Source organism: Haliotis rubra, unplaced genomic scaffold, assembly GCF_003918875.1.
Source record: "Haliotis rubra isolate DU_JTF1 unplaced genomic scaffold, ASM391887v1 Scf129, whole genome shotgun sequence".
In the NCBI taxonomy this organism is placed as follows: Eukaryota; Metazoa; Mollusca; class Gastropoda; order Lepetellida; family Haliotidae; genus Haliotis; species Haliotis rubra.
This window is the reverse complement of record NW_025765214.1, coordinates 813,750-830,426: the sequence shown is the minus strand read 5'-3', so window position 1 is coordinate 830,426 and position 16,677 is coordinate 813,750.

The following is a 16,677-nucleotide window of genomic DNA, read 5'->3' as shown; positions in this document are numbered from 1 at the left end:
AATTCAATGTTACAAATGTCAATCAAAGTTGTTTTTACACCAGCTGCATGAAGTATATCCTGCGCTAAAGCTTATCGACAGACAAATGCAATAATGTTTGAATCGTAAAGTAGATTCATTGCGAACGTAATGAAATCTGTCCGTCTGGATAGACCAAGAATTGGCAAGCTTACAAATTACATTACAGAAGAAACGGATTTGTTCTATTCTTGCAACACGTGGGCACCGTCAGCTGTAACAAAATAATAACAGCATTTCGTTTCACACCCGTTACAAATTATAACATCGTTTGAATGAATAATTTGATCAATTTTTGCATGGATATTTGTGAATGTATGATATAATCGATTCCTGGGCAGATCGGGAGTACCTTCTCTAAAGAGCTGCTTGTGGGGCATTGAGTTCCTTTTGTTTCTGGAGATTGTCAAGTGCATGTATATTGAGAGGATGAATTTTCGAACACTCGGAACTGTTCCCTTGCGAAATATTACAATAATACAATAATACATATAGGAGATTAGCACCAGCATAGCAAAGTTTTGTAAGCAGGCCTTATTACAAAGTACTGGGCTAAATATGTCTTTCCTATATTACTGTAAATCGCTAAGCCGTGATATTCGACATCTGTTAAATGAAATGCAGTATAACTGTTTGGAGTTTCGGTAAATACAGCAGTTCTAGTTTGCACATCCTGAAAATTACATATAAATGTTGCTATTGTTCTTTAGCGTTATTTGAAGTTTAAAATCGATAGAAAGTTAAGAAGTTTGGGTTTTAAGACGTATTTCATAGCCTGACAGTCTTATTGTACGATGCAAGTCCAAAGGGATGCATGTCTTTACATTAAGAGCTTTATCACCAACCGAAGCACTGATGTTACCGCTAAAACCAACAACCCTGATGTGGTGCTGACAACGTCAGGGACCAAGAATCTTGGCGCAACGTAAGAGAAGGAGCTCGTACGACTCGACAATACACTTATCTGTAATCAAGACAAGACACGTATTAGTAACCGTTGATGGGTGAAGTGTCCAATTTGAAGACATTAGCCTGGAATATGACTAAGGTCAAGGTCACGAGAAATCAGTATCAGGTGTGTCAACCACAGGCATCAAGTACTATCCAGCAACTCCTGTCCTTCTGCCCAGGGAGATATGGGAGTACGAAGCACCTATGTAGGGAACGTTGGTCCATGCAGCCTGCTCTACGTGTGTAAGCTGTTGCAGTGTCTGTGGTTCAGGATTGCTATGCCCGATACGCCGATCCAACTCATATGCGTTCTTTAAGGGTTTGAATTTTATACTTTAAAAGTGTACTTGTACTTCATGCTTCGATACTTGATGCAACATACATCTTGAGTCCTAACAGTTCCATGCTCAGTGCATGCTCGAAGCGCCCAAACAATCTCATTATTATTACCCCTGATAACCCAAGCTGCCTGTTAGGCGCTAGAGGGTTATAGTCACATGACTTTATCCCACCGGGTACCCATTTTCTGATGGGTGAGCAGAGGCAATTTTGAACAAATTCACTTGTGCTTCGTTGTGGGGCAGGACTGAAGTCAAGGAAGCTCAGAAGACAAGCTGCACAACACGGTCACCGGATACCACATGATATGTAGGATGGAGCAGGATACGCTCACATATTCGCGATCAACTGGTTTCATTACTACTCGAAAGTGAGAATGACAAGTCTTTATGAATGATCAACTTCTTTATTTGTATAATAGAGACGTTTCGATATAGATGCTTATACCGTTTTCATGACGAAACCAGAAATGACAAGTCTTTAAGGATGATCAACTTCTTTATTTGTTCAATATAGACGTTTCGGTATAGATGCTTATACCGTTTGCTTGACAACGGTATAGCATCCATACCGAAACGTCGCTGTTATACAATAAAGAAGTTGATCATCCATAAAGACTTGTCATTCCTATTACTTGCAACTTCTAGAATGCCTCTCAAACAGTTTACTCGAAAGTGATTTACAAACACATGCAGTCAGTCTGTCATCCTATCTGCTTACGTCTGTCACTGGAATCACAGGCAAATTGTAGCGCATATAGGGTTGTGCAACAAAGAGAAAATGACCAGTCTTCCCCTATGCGAGCGAAGCTGGTCATTTTCTCTTTGTTGCGCAACCCTATTTGCGCTACAATTTGCCTGTGCTGGAATGTCGGGTCCAGAGCCGATAATTTACAGACCGCCATACAACAGGCAAACAAACACGTGCTCATAAAATGGTCGACTAAGTTTTCAGCAGATACGTATTACAGATGCGCAAACAGCTTTGTCGCTTTTATTTATTTGAACAGCTTGCAACTAATGGGCGACGGATCCGTTGTAAATCTATATAAATCACTTCTGACATTGCTTCAAAATTACGTTTGTCACGTCATAACACAATTGAAATACTGCATAAAATAAAACTGACTGAGTGTTAAGAAACATTGCTTGAACTCAATTCAGTGCATTTATTAAATTGGTCTTATTGTGTTTGTGAACTCTAGACATTGAGTCTCCAAATCAAGCTGTATTCTTAGGAGATATACATATTTCGTGATTTGAGTTTTTAAACTGAACTTGCAAAGAGGCACATGCGGTGCATCGCAAGTAATGCAAGAGATGAACTGTCAGCATGAAGTTTTAAGTGAAGTAAATAAGTCATCAATTTGAGTCCAATAGATCATGAATTATCACAGATGACTTTCTGATGTCATATTTCAGTCATTGATCAGTTCGATGCCTGTATGAAATCGAGAAACAATCGGGTCATGGAGGCATTGGTAGTTTCGATTTTGTTCACTCTTCTGTCAACGTAAAAACGTTATGTCACAAAAATGCTCCTATATCAATATTTTATCATTCAAAAAGACAATTTTGCTCTCTTGGAGTTTCTCAATAACACAGTGAAGCTTATTCACCTTTATTATGAGAGTATAAACAGATAGTGCCCATACGAGACTTTTCGTAATTGCTAAATGCACACTTCAAAAAATGAAACGCATAAGCCATTTTAGAAGAATTTATTGCGTTAGTTTAAGAACAATTATTTCATGTAATTTCAATGATAAAAGGTGAAACTTCACACGTCTATAGACAAAGGGTTCGTCAACAGAACAGCCGCAGCTACATAAGTCCAATGTTCTCCAAATCACCTATGTGTTTCATTTTTTGAAGAGTTTACAATATCAATAAATTGTAATGAGTGAGTAGTACAATGTCAGAGGGGCACAGTGATATCAAGATCGGCACTGAGAAGTCTTCTACAAAAACGCAAGGAACAGCAGAAGCAAGAGAATAATCATAACTACTACTTTGAAAAAGTACCAGCTCTGAGTGAAACTTGACATTTACACATTTCCTTGAGACCAGGTTAAATAAATGATTTGCAGGGTTGGATGTTTCACCTTGAGATTTCGATAAGTAAGAAGCATATGTTGAATGCACAGCCCTCCGCCTTCAAAACAGATAATTGTGATGTATCTATGAAAGGCTGATCACTATACTTGTATCTGCTCATCTTGGTGTGACCCAAAATGCCTTCCCTTTTAGAATGAACACATTCCCATTCTTTCCAATGAAAAATAGATCTACTGCTACATCTTCGTGAAGCATTTCATTTGCTGATAGGTGCAGTTATGGATTCGAAGCGCATCTCTCTTAAAACGTCCAACACATGATTACTGAAGAGGAAGTGACTCCCAATGTGTCTCACGTAACATGTCCAAATTATGTAATGGAATATCAGGATGAATGAGACTGGGTAATTCAGACTGTGCCACATGTATTGTTTGTGACTCACGTGGATAACCACATTACATTGGAATAATATGACTTACAAAACTCGATTATCGATTATCTTGTTGATGAGGAATCCAGTCTCTGGCAGTTGCCGTTATACCACAGCGCGCAGATATACATTTTACTTGCATGTAATTCAACACTAATGCAGTTATTTATATCACGATTTTGCCAGTCATGAACATGAACCATCACAAGGAGACTGACTGACTGACTGAGTTTGGTTTTACGCCGCTTTTAGCAATATTCCAGCTACATCACGGCGGGGGACACCAGGGGCTTCTCACATTGTACCGATGTAGGGATTCGAACCCGGATCTTCGGCGTGACGAGCCAAAGCTTTAACCACTACACTACCCCACCGCCCCCATCACAAGAAGAGACTGACTTACAAAATATAACTTTTGGCAGGAGACAAAGATGACAGCCTCACTGTGTGAAAATAAAAGTAAATGATGACAAATTAAGAAGAAGACATATGACGTCATTGGAAAATAAGATAACCGTAAGGGACATAAGCAAATATAAAAGAGCGGGAAGGACGCAACTAAAATGAAGTGCGAATGGTTTCAATAAACGCATTAAGCGTTGAGCACTGAATGAGATTATGAACATTAATTCTGATGTATGGAAGAGCTTTGGGTTTCAGGACACTCGCTCTTAAGCGAATAACAAATGAGTAAACATGCAGGTTGAAAGTATATGAATAAATTTTCAATTCGAATCATATCGGCATTGATTTATTGTGATGTAGAGTGAATGTCGACTGCTACTGTTGCTTGACATCATCGATACGCATCTTCTTTCCTATTGTTATAAGTAGCTACAGGGGAAAGATAACAAACAGTCCATTCCAGTAGTTAAGAGTATGCGAGAAAGTCCACGTTCTCATTGTGATAACGTACACGTACAGAACGTACATGCGTTTGAGTTTACCGTGGTTGTTTTTACAGATGACGTAAACTGTTACAATTATAATAGCTGATACCGTTAGTGAACAGATGAGTGGAGTGAATGAGTTTAGTTTTACGCCGCACTCAGCAATATCCCAGCTATATGGCGGCGGTCTGTAAATAATCGAGTCTGGACCATACAATCCAGTGATCAACAGCATGGGCATCGATCTGCGCAATTGGGAACCGATGACATTTGTCAACCAAGTCAGCGAGCCTGACAACTCGATCCCGTTAGTCGCATATTACGACAAGCATGGGTTACTGAAGATCAATTCTAACCCGGATCTTCAAGGGCACAGATGAGTGGAAGCATACCAGGATGGTGATAAATCCTCTGAGCCAAACAGCTGTCATAGTGAACACGTGTGATGCTGAACTTTTGTTGTTCAACTCCTACGGTATGCAAATGATCTCTCCACCATTGTTTCAACCTATCTCTAGCTACAGGGTAGATTTGATTGTTACTATGATCATGAAAGCAGACAGGTCATAATTGTGGAGCTTTAGGGAAGGGTCACTATAGCACAACTGCAGTGAAGATCCGGGTTAGGATTGGTCAGCAACCCAGGCTTGTCGTAAGAGGCGACTAACGGGATCGGGTGGTCAGGCTCGCTGACGTATCCCAGTTGCGTAGATAGATGGTCATGCTGTTGATCATTGGATTGCCTGGTCCATTATCGATTATTTACAGACCGCCGCCATGGAGCAGTAATATTCCTGCGTGTGGCTTTGCACAACAAACATATCAACCAACTTTTTACCAACGCCCTTCTTCGACACTTAACATGTACTTAGATGGGCGTAGGAAACTAGTAAGATGTTATCGAATTGCTATACCCACCATGCCCTGTATACGCAAAAAGTTGAACTGAGAATTTCATATCAAAAGAAATTTGATTCAGAGAATTTTATAAATTTAAATATGGCATTGTGAATATTGCCAGTCGGCTTAGATCACAATGTGATACAGATTTCTGAATTTTGTTGAACCCACCTAACACTTGTCAGGAACAGGAAGCTCGTGATTTTTTGCATTTGCTGGAGTATAACATCTCAGTATTCCCGGGATTACATAGTGCTTATTAATGCAGCATGGTCCTTGTCGACATTTAGAGGCTTGGGAACTGGGGTTGAATGGTTGATTGAAATCATTTGACATGAAATCCGTTCCTTACATGCAAGGGCAGTCAGAGTGCCTACAGTGAGATGACAAATGTATAACACCTTCTGACTGGCACCATCCTTGTGGATTGTGAACGGTGGCAGCAATCTGGTAATCTGCTGAATTTATGTCACTCATGATATTGTATCGGTGCACAGGACATCGGTCGGTTACATCGTTCATGTCCCGAGGACAGATGGAATTGTTGTTGAATTGAAATCCCATGGTTTCACTGCTGTCAAGCGTTTCAGACTATAAACCGCATATCTGTATCTATCCAATCCTCTCGGGTATGACATATACCACTAATTTGGCCAAACCGAAACATGAGTCTCATTAACCTATTCAAACAATGACCTACTTTTCAGCCGATCCGATTTTTTTGTGTGAAAGTGAAAATAGACATCACAAACAATTATGGTTACACTGATGAATTCCAATTTCCTGCTTCATAAAAAAATGGTATTTACAAATGAATTTTTATTTTCAACTTTAATAACATCGTATTTCTATATTTTATGGCGAGGTGTAGGCAGCATGACCTTAACTAAGACGTCACAGACTGCTCCTGTTTGATGAGGTCGTACAATGATTTATAATGCATCTGGCTCACTGGTTACATCTGTTTTGTGTTTTTTGCGCTTATTCAGTACAGTACTGTAACGCACAATGTGATTGATATAATATCAATTCCGTACCAGACCGCCAAACATTTCTAGCGGCAGAGCCTCCTTTTGAGATTTCCACGATTTCCAGGTTTCCGTTTGTCAGAGCTCGCTGTACGAAAGAGCACGGTGCACGACGTGTTTCAACTATAAGAAGGAGCGTAGTGTTGCTATATACAAGTGCTTGGATGTATCAAGTAATACTGATTAATATTTATGTATCCAGTTACATGAATTGGTCTCAAAATTCAAGACTGGTTATTTTACTAAGTTGTGCAATAGGACGGAACCCAATCAACAGGAAACGAGACTGTTGTATAATCAATCTTTTGACTTGATGCTGCCAAAACATATATACGTCATGCCGAGGGTACAATGTCATGGAATGTCATCGAATTCCAATTGGGACTATTCATCCAGAGTCAGCCTTGATGCCAAACTTCTGTCAAAAACAGACACACCAATATTAACTCTTATTTAAAACCCAAAACCAGACTCTAGTTTCATTGTGCTACTGCTTATTTTAACTAAATCGTATTCGGAACCAATGTCACTACACAATGCCTGTAGCCTCGTGTATTGCTTGAAAGACCTGCATCATGAAATGTCAATGACAAATTCCAATTTTAACGACTGTAGCCTCACCGACCAAGCCTACATATAGAATCATGCTCAACTTCAATAAAAGAAAATCAGACTTAAACATCGGAACACTATCTTATAGCATTAGCAGTTTGTAATCCCGAAACTTAAAATATAGATACATTTCATTTCAGACAGTATACATCGTATAATTTTCATCTCCAAGTGCCAGGAACTCTGGGAGATACTCAGTGTTATGTCAACAAGCTCCCTCTCAATACATCACTTCAAGTGGAATCTGTTCAGGGATATTCTTGTCATGGAACTCTTTTGCATTGGTGTTTCCCGACGCCAATGGACAATTCATGGTCAAAATCGATGTCAACATTTCACAATTTCTATTTTCATACTGATAATAGCAAATGCACTAATTTCATAATGCAGGTCGAAAATCTTAAGATAGTGAACTCTGTTTTTATGCGTGACCTTCAAGTAACTGTTACTAAGGACAAATATCATATACCATGCATTCCTACCCAGTGTGACTAAACAGCAATCATGTGTTTCATGCTGATCAGGTTTGTCCAGTTTGGGAGAAATAATTGAGATCGTTCACATTAATAATGATTCCGTCTCCCACGTTGTCACATACATGTTATTAAGCCTGTCCGTGCGTGTATTTCTATGACGGGGATACCACGAAAATCATTACTGTATACTGTCATAGTAGCAATTACTGATTATGGCGCACGCATGCTAATCATTTTAAGTATGCATAACAACTACGTTTATTTGGAAGATATATCGATATGGTACTTGAACAGCACACGGCGACTGAGGAAGAATATCAGGCAAGGTAGGGCCAGTTACAAAAGCATACATGTAGATCTGCAACACAACACAACTGAGTTATTATACAATTTCATTGAAGATATACCAATCTGACTGCATCATGACACTGAGTTGGTGGAATTTGAAGTATATGTTTTAAAATTATTAAATCGGCTTCACATTTCTATTAATAATGTGTTGTTCAGCATATTCTAAAAGGACAATTTGAATACAGGCGCAATTCTTTTATGTTTTAATGACTCCTTCACAGTTAAATCATAGTTTTGATGACCCATCCATTGCTAAAACACAAGTCGACACAAGAGATTGTATCGACTGAGTCACACAATGAAATGGAGCCCCGCCAACAATGCATATGTTTGTAATATGAAGAGGGGAGATGGGGTAGCCTTGTGGATAAAGCGTTCGCTCGTCACGCTGAAGACACGTGTTCGATTCCGCACATGGGTACAATGTGTGAAGCCCATTTCTGGTGTCCTTTGATGATGATGTTGCTGGAATATTGCTAAAAGCGGCGTAAAAACACACTCACTCATTGTAGTATGTAGACACAGAGAGTTCAATTTTATACAGCAGTTAGCAACTATCAAGGACTTCTTCTACTAGGCAATATTGCATCCATATAGCTGGACTATTGCTGAGTGCAGCGTTAAACAACAAAACAAATAACCAATCTACTATATGTCCAAGATATACTATATTCCGTTTAGCTCAAAAGCGGACCGATGAATTGCAATCTAACTCGAAAGCTAATAAACATACAAATACTCAATGAAACACTGATCATAATGAAAACGTCAGACTAACTCTGTGAGGTTTGTGCAGAATTTATGTCCTAAAAGTAAAAAAGTTGTTTAACAAACTATCATTAAAATATTGACACAGTTCACTATTTGTTACGAGGGAGGAGTGCAGAGAAAGGGACAGCCAGGTGTGCGAGAAAGGATGGAGACGGCACAGCACAGGTTAATGAATCAATAACTTTGTTGGCACTTGTGCACGTGCTTCTCTAACACCTGGCTGTCCCTTTAATAAATTTTATTAAGATTGAAAATGTACATTTAAGTGTATGTAAGAAGTTCTTAAATGTTCGTCCCCAAACACCAGTAATAATTAGGAGATAAACCTAGTGTGTTTGAAAATCAGAGACATGCTTTACTGAATTGATGGCGACTAAATTTCAATTGGAACCGAACGCGTAGCGTGAGGTTTCAATTGAAATATTTAGTCGCCATCAATTCAGTAAAGCATGTCTCTGATTTTCAAACACACTAGGGTTATCTCCATTCTACCATGAACCATTTAAAATCGAACTTCCTCGCTCTGCGGAAGACACTGCGTAATCCGGCATGGGACGAGAGGCGAATTGAACTCGTCTGTGAAGGGAGCGGTAGGTGCCGTTCGTATTTTTTTAACATTACAACATAACAATATTCTGTCCAAAGAAATCAAACTACTGTTTATTCAATGCAATTATGTAATACCCGAGATCTTGGGGTTTTTCATCCCAACTCCACACGACTAAAACCAGCCTATTGTTTTGTGTGCCGTGAAACTGTACCCCCCTGGCCACACTATAATGGAATCGTCTGACCTACTTATTTTCTTCGAAGTAGACAGTTACGCAACAGTTTGAAATGGCGGACGAGCCAGTGTTTACATTTTGCGAAAGGTTGAAATTTGAAGTGACAGTGGGCAATACTTGACTGACTGTCGAATCTGAACCCTGCAGAATCGAAGGATAGATACTTTCCTGATCAACCTACGACCTGTAACTCATCAAAGACTGTTGATTTTTATGACCGGCCGATCATGATTTCACGTACTGCCTCCACCCCGGCATGCGACAAAAGGGTGACAGTGCTGCTGCTTAGTGTACATGCGACTAACTTGTGATTCCTTGGAACTTTGTTTTCATCGTTTGGGACTGGACTGTGTCCAAGCGTTTTTCAAAGTAGATGAACATAACAGTGACAACCTTGCGGGGAAGCTGGCAGAGAGCAGAATTATTTTGTGAACGATGCAACGGGATATGATGGAGTATGACTATGAGTGGCATAAATGTGGTGTTTCGCCAGACCGTTAGATCTATCTTGCAAATTTCCCATTCTAAACGGAATTAAATATACCATTTACCAGGTAGGTAAATGTTTACTAATGTTTTGCTGCATATTTTGTATAGATAGGGATGTATTTTTACAAGGCTTTCTGATTTATATGTTAGATATTGTTTTGTTTATGTTTGGGGCTGTGTATTGTAATTGAGTTTGAATATTTTTATAATAGAAGGTAATATGATAGTGAGGTTCCCTCATAATTGTGTGTGTGTGTGTGTGTGGGGGAATCATATAATTGTATTTTTCGAGTTTAAATAAATGTTTTATCAGCATTTCCATCACGTCTGTTGTGTTGATATTAGTCATGTTGGTGGTCAAGCTGAAGTAGTGCGGCAGTGTTCTATACGTGCGCAGTGAAGCGCAATGAAATCAAACGCATTTTTAATCCAAAAATTTCCAATTGCCTATGTGGAATATTCGAAAGTCAGCGTCAAAATCCATGGAGTTGTTGTTATGATCCGCCATCATTGTGGTCAAACGGAAGTAGTTCTCACAATAAGATTTGTCAATGCGCGGTGAAGCGGCCTTACAATCAGATGAGCGTCAATCCACAATTGATGCCGTCTGATTTTTCTGAACAACCAATCAGAATCTAGTATTTTCTTGATTCATGGTAGAATATAAGATGTCTGTCTTTAAAAAAATCCATGTCAACGCTCATACTTCTTATCCAAATTGAAAATTCAGGTTCCCCTACTTTATAATATATAATGGTTTACCCATTATCTTGTGTGTATGATCGTGCATCATAGAACGTCCTCGTTGTAAGGTTTGTCGCTAAACTTCATGACTCAGACTTATTTGTTGACCTTGTGTTAATATTAGTGCTTTCACCAAAGGAACTGAATTAAATGACATTAAACAGTATATAAACCAGGCTTTGGGCCTAAAGCATCTTTCTTCCCATTCGCTACCTCCTGGTCCAAGGTCTGTGATAATGTGCCTGTGTTCTTGGACAAGTAGAACATTACGTGCGAAAGGTACAGATTTAATTTCCATTTTTGTTATGCTTGTCTCGTAAATTATCGTTTGGAATAGGTGTGGAAAGGCTCCCTCAGAGCCACGCCGTACAAATGAATGCTTGACCAGCCACAGGGACTTGGCCCATTATTGATCGAGTCGTGGAAAACGTTCATAATTGTACTACATATATGTGTTGTCGTTTCTGGTTACGGAGAAAGTTAGGACCCGGGTTAGAATTGGTTTTCAGTAACCGATGCTTGTCGTAAGATGCGACTAACGGGATCAGGTAGTAAGGCTCGCTGACTTGGCTGACACATGTCATCGTATCCTAATTGCGTTTACCGATGCTCATGCTGTTGATCACTGGATTGTCTGGTCCAGACTCGATTATTTACAGACCGTCGCCATATAGCTGGAAAATTGCTGAGTGCGGCGTAAAACTAAACTCACTCACTCTTGTTCCCTACATGCATATAACGTCGTCCGAATACATGGTTCGGTCATAAACTGAATTTTGACATTAATGATATCCAGTTTTCTTCAATATTACACAATGGAGAATACTAACATTTACATTAGACAAGAGCGTGAATGTGTAAAGTTAAGTTACTTATCCTCGGCTACAGATTCCATCGACATAAGCAATCGAACGATAATCGCGTAACGAGTGTCAGCTCTAACCTTCTGTCTACCAATCCATCCCTTCGTTCTAATGCTTGGGTTGCGGAAATATCTTTGTCATCAAGTTTCCTTTTCTAACCCTCTCTCCCATATTAATTAGAAACCGGTAATGTAATGATTTACATCAGTGACCATATGGTACCGAAGAAATATTCCGGAAGCAATAGGTTATGAAATGACGCCCACGACCAAGATGCCTTATTTCAGTTACAACACCGCGTTACGTTCCTCCTTAAGACACATGCGACAAAAACCCTTTTAATATTCATAAGAAATCTCTGCTGAAAGCACAAGCGATTGTACCATTCCAACCGTATTATAAGCTTGAGCCGTGGCGTCAAACTGAAAATATCTTAAGATTTGTTCGCCTCTGCATATGCCATTCTAATTGACTGTCACTCAGTCGGATCACAACTAAACCGTTGTGGCCTTGCTATCTGTATTACGTGCCAAGGCTTATATGTATCTGGTATGTAATGTCATTGGCTCCTTGCCTAACTACGCGGGTGAAGGGTCCATCGCCTGAGATTCTTCGGGGTGCCGGTTCACGGGTTGGCATGTGTCTCAGCGCTGTGTTTTTAGTTCACTGTCGGTGGATGAGACCATTGACAATTATTAAGACATAAGCTGAGAGACAGTTCTTCTGAGAACAAAAAAACTGCAGTCGGCATGCCATCATATTGGGGAGGGTAACCTAGTGCGCTAAGTTTCACTGAAAGCCGGTTTCGATTCTTCATTATGGGTACGTGTGTAAGAATATTGCTAAAAGCGACGTAAAACCTCATTGACTAACTTATAAAAAAACCCACCCCCAAAAAAAAACCCCAACTTATATCGGTCAACCTTCGCCCACCGAAACCCGATAGGTAGCCAATAACAATTCATCAGTGTCAATAGTTGGAGTCGGACAAATTATAAGACGCCATGCGACACCCGTTAAAGGTGAACAGGACACCATAACAGTAAGTGAGGAAACTGGGTTCAATGCCGCTTTAAACATCATTCCAGTTATATCATGGCATGGCAGCTTCACCTTGGAGGAAATCCCTACGCGATGTAAGGTTTATGTCGTTAACTCACAAGCATCATCAGGGTAAGCCGAGGTAAGCCGACAAATGTCCAAGTCGCCTGACCACCCGATCCCGTTAGTAGCCATTTACAACAAGCATGGGTTGCTGAAGACCAATTCTAACCCGGATCTTCATGGGTATTAAGCGCTAGGGCGATCGTAAGTAAATGTTACGCTGTCGGTGTTACGATCGCGCTGAGATATCTTTGTGGAACGGGTCCCATACTGGATTCCAAGATTATACACAGCGTAATCCGCTTTACCAGCTCTAGTTTAGTACATGCTGAAAGGGTACAATACCACAATCCCATGCTGAGGCCAGTACAAAAAAGGGTCAAGTTTAAACAGAACCATTCCATAGAACATAGACCGTTTCTTTCTACGTTCATGTCAGATTCAAACTGACGCGTTTCAAAATGTAGCTGAGTACTTTTATGACAGATACTATTAGAACAAGGTTGCCTCGTTTTTGTAAAACTTGATAAACACTTCCTGTTTTATGTAAATGTCATTCGTCAAGGGACATAATGGATAACAAAAACCTAGCGTTTAAGAAGCTTCGAAAGGCCTTCTTAGCATTGCTACGGCCCTCGCGGCTTGCCACTGAAATATCGCAAATGACATGCGATAGTTTTTTCTACTTGGAGTGAGGGATACATTTTTCTACCTCAGAGCAGAAAGTTGGCAGACTTATATACTGAAGATGTCCTGTACCAAACGTTTATGACAGTGTCGAGATCCTCACCAATGTTTTATTCATTTAAAAAACTAGGTCCGTTAAAGATAGACGCCGTTCGACAGTGTGGCGCTCAAATTTTGTATGGATGTTTAAAACAAATGTGGTATAAGGAAATTGCTGGATTGACAGACATTATGTTAGCAGATAAACAGAGTGAGTTTGGAATGACATTTAAAGAAACGAATTGTGCTGGTTACAAAAACTCTGTTACAACAAGACTCACTGTATTGTAAAGTAATGATGATAAGGATAATCTTGTGCATTTGTACCAATGAAAAGTATTATCGATATGTGCTTTATATCTTTGTTATCTCCTTTAACGTAAATTCGGAAAAAGACGGAAGTGGATTTATAAAACTGAACACAAGTCGATATAACATACAATAAAACGGGAAGCAGCAATAGATCACACATTCTCTCAGTTTTATTTCGTATGACACTACGGTAGGTTAATCTAATTGTGAAATGAAAAAGATTTGTAGCTAATTTGATTACTTTTTTCCGTGCCTTAGAACAACATGTCTCACATACATATTGCCGATATGAAAGCCTTTTGTAAGACGCTCATTCAATATCGCAGAGAAATCAGACTCACGGTGTAACTGTCACACACATTGGTATTTAAGAATATAATGATGCATTCCTCAGGTATGTATTGTGAAAAAGAAACTTGTCTTCATGACTTGTTTTAATATATGAAACGAACGAATCTTCATTATTGACTTATCCGTTGAAATACACCTGATGAACATTGTCGATGGGGTAGGCTAATGGTTAAAGTGTTCTCTCGTCACGCTGAAGGATCAGGTTCGCTTCTCTTTTTTGTTCGTTTGGTAGTCTTCAGACTCGCCAACGCGCATCACCAGACAGTCGGTCATTCATTCAGATCTAAATACTTCATGATTCATATTTTCGATTCCCTACTTTTCAGGGTAGAGTTTATGTACATGTAGGACAAGGTCCTGCTTTGTACCTCTTGCCGCACCTATCCCGTCATTTTATTAAATATCTTTTTTTGCCTGGGGCATACATTTCATTAAATCACCTTGACGATAAACACCTTCAAAGGATATGAATTGTATATGCTCCTCCTACCTAATACAGATCTCACATTGTATAAGAGATGGCAGTGTAGATGTTCAGATATGAGGTTGTACTGTTTGATTTGTCTCCGCTGTACACACGACTTCCGCTATACCACGTGGTGTCGGCTTCATGAAGAAAGCTTGAGTGAGTGAGTGAGTGTGTAAGTTTCGTTTTACGCATCTTTTAGCAATATTCCAGCAATATATCGACGGGAACACCACAAATGGGCTTCACACATTGAACCAATGTAGGGAAATCGAGCCCGGATCTTAGGCGTGACGAGCAAACGGTTTAACCACTAGGCTTCCCCAACACCCCAGAAAGCTTGAAGTGACGCATGTCAAATATGTTTATACCATCTTGGTTCAATCAATGAGCAAAGCTATGAGAAACATATCAAGCAACGTACTACTTCAGTTTTCTAACACACTGACAACAATACACAGCTCTTCATTGATAATGGTGGCGCCTCTAACAAATAAACCATCTGTGCCGCCGTATATGGTTACTCTTCATACCACATTGTACCAACTTATGATATTAATTGTCCTTAAACAATAATCCACCTGTGTTTTATGAGGTTTGATAGATGGAAACAGCTTTGATTACAACCCTGGTTCCGTGACAAAATGTTTGAAGTTGACGAAGAGCTGACGTCTTACATTGATTAAATAATGGAATGCACTGTGCAGCTGTTGATACCAGATAGAAACCGACAAAACGTTTTCACTCCATATCGTTCCAGATCATCGGCCGGACTGACGTCTGAATGCTGCAATACTTAATTCCAGCTCTGCTTTCCGTTCCATACAAAAATACACATGTTAAATAGAGGTGTTTTTTGACAATTCTAATACCGCAACTGGGATGGTTTAGTATGATTAAATACGAGTTAGCTAAATCTGAAGACGACATAAAGAAGCATCAGAATTAATCAAGTGGTTCCACGATCCCGTATCCGCCCTTTTTAGTTTCAGATTTCACTTGTTGAATGAAAATGTCGTATTCGAAGAATGTGTGACCTTTACTTGCTCAGCGAAGTCATAAAGTCAGAAACAAATTTGAAATATTTTTATGAAAGTTGATAACAGTTATGCAAGTCTTGGCCCTCTGTGCAACTGTTAGAGTGACTAGCTGTGGTGTTTATGGAGTTAAAACAACACAAAAACAGCAATGGCAAATTACATCTTGGTTTGAGATGTGAAACCAGGCAGACGAGAGACCTGCATGTAAAGGACCCTCTGTTGAAAGCAGTTAAACCTCAATTGGTGATCATTACGAGATATTAATGTGATCAATATTTCAAATTACGATGCACATAGTTTCAAGTAGGCGCCGACAATAGTAATCAGGGTGGCAATATTTCCTCAGATTAATAGTTGGTATTCACAATCACACCAGAGTTCTTTACGGTATGGGATATAAGCATGCAATATAATCCCAGTGCAGTTGGAGGACACTTCGCCTAACTATACACAGACATCAATCGTCTTTTTCTATTTCAGTTATTCCATGTGTGTCAAAAAGATTTTAAACCAAGGTCGACATTGCTATCAGCATAACTGCATGCGGTATTTAGGAACGAATCTAAACATTTCTCGTCCGGGCTGTGCTATTTCCTTTCAATGATTTTAAACAAGACTTTGGTTAAATTCAAATTCCCGAAAGTAATACTCTCATAGCACCGCACAGATGGTTACAATGTGTCCAAATGTCGAGAATGGGTAGCGTACATGACCCATGCCACATGGAGAAAGTGTCTACATATTCTGTTTAATTGGTGTCATAAATCGGTTTTCGTGATCTATGGGACACTAACGCGGTGATCTGAAAGGTGCAGGACGATTTCTCAAAATTGAAAGCAAATAGCATCCGATGTTTACTGATACAAATATGTAACACAGCATATGAACCTTCTTATAATCAGCATCTGTGTGCAATGTGGGATATGACACGAAGGCAGGAAGTAGGCTTTCTCTGCGGGCACCTATTTGTGTCT